At 45.4% G+C, this 6,090-nt stretch overlaps 1 pseudogene; it reads right to left on the bottom strand.

Annotated features, from left to right (window-relative positions):
* Positions 1–1,343: 1,343 nt before the first annotated feature.
* On the bottom strand, positions 1,344–2,317 carry LOC102473815 (mortality factor 4-like protein 1 pseudogene; annotated as a pseudogene).
* Positions 2,318–6,090: the final 3,773 nt, after the last annotated feature.

The raw sequence follows: 6,090 nt of genomic DNA, 5'->3' as shown, positions 1-6,090 counted from the left end.
CTTCTACATCTGAGATTCTATTTTCTGTATGGCCTAGTCAAGGGAAATGTTGACTTCCTGTATTACAGCCTTCATCTCTAACAGGTCCATTTGATTCCTTTTTATAGTATATATTTCCTCTTTTAGATCTTGCAAGAATTTCCTCACCTCCTGGAACTCGTCAGCTCCTTTCTCCTGCCTCTTCAGTAGTTCATTGTCTCTTTTCTCTATCTCTGTTAGCTTTGTTACTATGAAAATTCTAAAGTTTTTATCTGACATTTCCATAAGTTTCATCATACTGTCTGAGGATGAAGAGGAGTTATTCTCTTCCCTTGGAGGAGAGGTATTTTCTTGCTTTCCCATATTTCTCGTGACCCTGCAATGATTTCTAGTCATCTGATGGATGGTGTGTTTCTTCCTAATTCTTGAAGTTTAATCTGAGTTTCAGAGGCATGCATGAGGAGGTGACCTGCAATCTCCTTTCTGTTCCCTTTACACTCAGTGAAAATAGAGGAATATTCTGACCCTAATCGTATTCAGATGTTTGGATCCTGTTCACTTGCACCTGTCTAGACACTCAGTGCATAGAGGTAGAACTCAATGTGGAGGGAGAAGTCTCAGCAGAATATCTTCATTCTTAGTCCCTGAAAGCAGTGTTTCACAGCTGAAGTTCAGGATCCATCTGAGCTTGAGGAGAGGTTTTTTATATTTATTTATTTATTTTAAATTTAAAGAAAAAATTTATTGAAGATCTGAAAAACAATTCCTAAAAGATTGACTTCAGAAAACTGTTGCTACACAAGCATTGCGTCTACCATGTTAAAATGTGCATTTGACACGAATACAAAACCATGAAACAAGCCACCATTCTTCAACAATTTGAGTGAAGATAATGCCCAAGGAACAACATGGATGACTTGCAAAGGATGGACTCTTTAACTTTAAGCACCATTAAAAAAAAAAAAGGAGCACAAATGAGTGTGTTCAGTTATATCCACTGAATAGAACCTCTAGCCTAGGAATCAGAGCATTTTGTCATATAGCACTAACACATTGTATAAAAGTGTGTAGTGTTCAAAGGAATAGGACCGCCAGCATTCAAAGCAGCTTTGTCAACTAGGCAATGAAACACTACAGCATGTCTCTGTTGTCCATCATGGAATACACTGGCAGCAACTTTGAAATGAAAAGAAAGAAAAGGAAAAAGGAGCCGAACCCCTTTTACTTTCTCTGTTTAAAATCAAACAGAAACAAACATCAGTTCTGTTGTACACTAACATCTTCAAAGTACATCATTTGTACAAGAGAAGGAGTAAGAACAAACATGTGTTTACAGAGTCCAAACATAGGAGCGAGTGCACCCCTCACATAGCTTTTTGATGGGACTCGGGGGGAGCCACTTCATCATCGCTGGCACTGAACAAAGTTGCAGAATTCTTTGCCAGGTACTTCAGGAAATCATGAAGATAATTTAGTAATAAAGTAAGGCTCTTCTCATCAAGAGGTGTACAGGCCAACATTGCACCAACCCGTACAAATAATCTCAGTAGATGAGGTGCTCCATATACCCGGGACATGGGCGCATCAGGGTGCTCTGCCAGGATCTCGGCACACTGTGGTCTCTCCAACTTGTAGAGTAGCTGAGAGCCCAACATGACGTTGAAGTATTCTTTTATACCTGCCACAACTGCATTCACAGCATACTCCTTATTATCGGTATTTCCTGGAGATTTCTTATAATTTGCATAATCCTCCAGAATGGAATCCACATTCCTCTTAGGAAGATACAAGAGCTGCTTTTGCCTGGTAATTAAGTCCCAGTCATCAACAAGCCATGGTTTTAGCTCTTTGGAATCTTTAACTTCAACTCTGTTCATGAAGGCTTCCTCATTTTCAACAGTAGGATCTACCCCGGCCCTTTTCTTCCGAGGAGGCTGACGTGTCTCACTGGTACTGCCGCCCTCTCCATTCCCAGGTGTTTTCTGTCTGTTCTTTTTTGTTTTCACTTCAACGTTTTTCTGTTGCAGGCCGGATGTCTTCTTTCCTGGCGCGGCCCCTCTCCTCTTGCCCTCTGCACACTGCTCCTGATTGGCTTTTTGAAGTTCTCACTGTTTCTGCAGATTGGTGTCCACGTATCGGAGCACTCTGCTCTCTGGAACCCATTCATCCCAATTTTTATTCCAACTACTGTAATGTATAAACTATTTCACTTGCTTATCCTTTAGGGCAACTTTCACACACTTTGCTTCATAAAGAAGAGGTCCATGAAAGCACAGCACTCTCTCACCCTCCTGAAATGTAGGCTTGGGATCCTGCTTCGGCGCCATTTCTAAGTGATTCGCCACCTCCTCCTTCCCCCACCACCCCCACTAACACCCCCTACTCTCTACTCCACCCAACTCCATGTCAGATCTGAGGAGAGTTTTAATTGAGCCAATTTTAACACAAGTTAAAGTTTGAAGACCGGCTTCCAAGCAACTCCAGCTATGGTGATTGCACGGTATTTAAGTTCCGGAAAAGCAAAGTGACATGTACAGGAAAGGGAGTGACATACGAAAACGGAAGTGAAGGGATGAGGTAGGGAAACAATTTGGGTTGGTTACATTCCGAAGTTTGTCTGCATTAACACAGTTTAAAAGGCGGGATGCCTGTGATTGACTGAAGCCTAGCTGCCGTGATTGGTTGTAACCCAGCAACCAGCTCCGGAAAACCACCTAAATGTACGATTTCTGCTTATCCACGGGAACCCAGGTGGGAGTACAGCGGCCATTATAGGCCAAATAGCTCGACATGAGAAAACCACCGCCTTGGTGGTAACAATCACCAACACATCAACACATAGTGCAAAGAAGTTTTTAAAAAATTAATCCATTTAATTTTTACAACAGTGCAAGGCAAAAATGAGGCACCAGGCCTGACCACTTCAGGTGTGCACCTGCCCATGACCAGGGGTGGCTGTGGCTGGGGGAGGAGGTGGATCATGGCATCAAGCCCCGCTGGTGGTGCCGACTTGTTGTCCCTCTGTCTCTTGCTCATGGGAGAAATAAATGAATAGATTTTAGAAGGCCCACCTCTGATGCCGGTCCAGCTCATTCTACTGGGCACCTCCTCCGTATTATGATGAAGTAAGAAGACCCTCACTAATGAGACCTCTTGACCTCGGACCTCTAAACTGTGAGCTGAATAAACTGCTCTTCTTTTAAAATGACCAGACTCAGATATTTCTGTTATTAAGCCACAGAATGGGCTAGAACAACCATCGATTAGGAGCCGAACAGCTGGCAACCACGGGTTCTGCAATGGGACGTGTGTGACCAGGCCACACTACATGTGCCTCTTTACCCAAGGCTGAATCAGAATGGACAGGATAGGGTCTCCCTGCAGGCTCCATGCAGAGCCTCCTTTCCATTCCCAGCCTTTAGAGGTGTTGCCTGGGGAGGCACCTGCCAATCCAAGCTGGCTATGATGGAAGTAGGTTATTTCTCTAAAGTACGCTTACTCCCGTGAGAGAATTTTGAAGCCTGGGAGCGAGGTTGCGTAAATGAAGACCCATTCATCCCACAGAGATGTGATGGCGCATTGGCTGTGCATGTGGCTCTATGTACAGAACGCTCATCACAGCACATTTCAGGAAAAACCTTCTATTCTCTGTCTACTGAGCAGGGGAGCCTTGAAGATTACGCAAGACCGAGCCATTCGTGCCTGGAATCAGGCTGACGTGCTCCTGGAGGGCTGCTTTGGGAACACCACGAAGAGGGCTAGAGCTTAAGCCAATCGTTAGTGCCTTGGGGGTAGATTCATAGCACTTTGACTTCAAAGGGGGTCTTGATGAGGTCTTTGACGTCCAGGAGAAGGGAGAAAGAAGGTCAGGGTGAGGTCACTGCACATGTCCAGGATGACCCGAAGATTTGAGGATTAAGTGCATGTAGGGTGGAAAGAGCTGTGGGGAGTGCGGTGGGGAGACACGAACTTCTCAGTGGACACAGTTCCCTGGGGATGGGGATGCCTAGGCTGCTCCTGCAGGTGCTGAGAGCCTGGGAAAGTCTAGTGCAAGAGAGATTCAGCGAAAGGGGGTTGGGGCTGATGCCCAGCCAGTACTTACAGTTCGTGCTGCACGGCTCTGGGTGGTGCACGGGGTGTTCTCTGTCACACAGGGTAGGAGAGTGTACGAGGCATTTCGGGGCCTCCCCCTGGCCTCTGTTGGTGAGTGTTAGTTATCAGCGGCACCAATCAGGGTTACGGCGAGAGCTGATGCATCCTCACTGTGTACCAGCCCCTACTCCAGGTCCTCTATCCGTTTTAGCCTCATGACCGTCCTGTGAGACAAACACGTGCTCACTCAAGGTGCCCACTTTTATACAGACCATGTGGCTGCCAGTGACGAAGTAAAACAGGGTCTGGTTCTTGGAGGCCCTTGAACGCTCCTGAAACCTGGTTGAAGGATGCTCGGGAGTCAGACCTGAGAGGAGAGTAGCATAGTGGTAGATGTATTTCCTCTCTGATCACCTGTTTAGGTTCTGGTTCCCAACTATGATTTGCTGAGAGTCTGCTCAAGAGATTGTGAAAGAGACAATATGTCAGTTGCCACTCCAGGCTCGCTAAATTTGAACCTCTGGGAAAGGGGCAACTGCATTGCCGATGGGGCAATTTATAGGCTCATTAAAGCTGCAAACCTCCTCTGTAGGGAGTAACTGTCACTTGGACAGTTGTAACTTTGTAGTTGAGGCTGGAGTACTGGGAAGACTTAACTGTAAGGAATATCATTTTGGATTCCTGGCAGGAGGCGGATCACTTAAATACAAATGTATCCTGGAAGCAGAGAAACACCCACAAGGCTTCTGGTAATGTGGATAAGCTTGATGGGTTATGTCTACAAAATATTCCAGAGAGAGGTTTAAAACCTCCCAATACTCACCAGCAACCATGCTTAAACCCACAGGGTGGTGGAGTTACTTAAAACACATGTGAAACTGTACAACGTAATATACTTAACACGTTCAGACTGTACACGTAAAATGGTAAGATGGTCAGTTACAGGTTTTTTTATTTTTTCTTGTCAGAAGGTGTGTGCACTTGCCAGAAAGGTAGAGATAGAGGCAGAGACAGAGATGAGAGAGAAGCATCCCCATAATGGGGCCTGGTCACATCATAATCCTATTTTTTTCCATTTCATCAGGATTTTGGACATGCACACACCTATGTCTAATGTGTTTTTCTTCTTTTTTTTTTTTGGAAAGGTTTTTTCCCTTGGGGAGTGTATTCTCATTTTCTTCTTTTTTTTTTGGAGAGGTTTTTTCCCTTGGGGAGTGTATTCTCGTTGGGGAGAGAGACAGAGACATTGAGAGGAAAAGTGAGAAATCGTCCCCTAGGGGGGATGGCCACACTGCAATCCCTTCTCCACTTTTCTCCCAGGATCTTGAGCACTCACGCATACGCACCTGGCATGAGTTTCAAGCCACCAGGTCCAAGACTCAAACAACAGCAGGCCATGTGGGAGTCCAGTGACATAACCATTACGCCATCTGCTGGCCCTAGTCTAATGTATTTTTCAAGCCTCTGGGCAGGGATTCTAATCAAGGTGGTTCTGTGGGATCTGGCTCCCTATGCATAGCACTTACCAGCTGCACTATGGGGCTGGCATCATGGGATCTTTAACCTAAATGAGAAGAAGAATGAAGGCCACTTGAAGTGTGAGGCATCCCAGCCTTTGCATCAAGAGCAAAGCTTTGACAGTAACACACTCTTGCAAGGTTCAGAGGAGGCTTATCTGATGCAGACTCCTGACTAAATAGGGTCTTTTCTGTGCTCCCCAACTTTGAAAGGGAGTGAGCAGAAACCCCTGGGTCCTCCCCAGAGGTGTCTAGAGTAATTCACACATGAATACAGATACTTTATCCAGAAAATAGACTGAAGGCAGGTCACTGCCCCAGCAGGTACCAGATTGTCTTGGGGATTGAGTGTTGGAAGAACATGATATGTTTCTTAGGATCTCAGTCCCAGCAAACCATGCAATGATGTGTTTATTTGGTGGGCACAGGTGTAGGATAAAATCTATTCACCCAGAGGGGATATGTGGAAAAGAAGAAAGAGGGAGAGCATTATTCAATTAAC

The sequence above is a fragment of the Tupaia chinensis genome, unplaced genomic scaffold (assembly GCF_000334495.1).
Source record: "Tupaia chinensis unplaced genomic scaffold, TupChi_1.0 Scaffold144276_1, whole genome shotgun sequence".
In the NCBI taxonomy this organism is placed as follows: domain Eukaryota; kingdom Metazoa; phylum Chordata; class Mammalia; order Scandentia; family Tupaiidae; genus Tupaia; species Tupaia belangeri.
The sequence above is the reverse complement of the archived record's forward strand: the minus strand, read 5'-3'. Positions and strand labels throughout refer to the sequence as shown.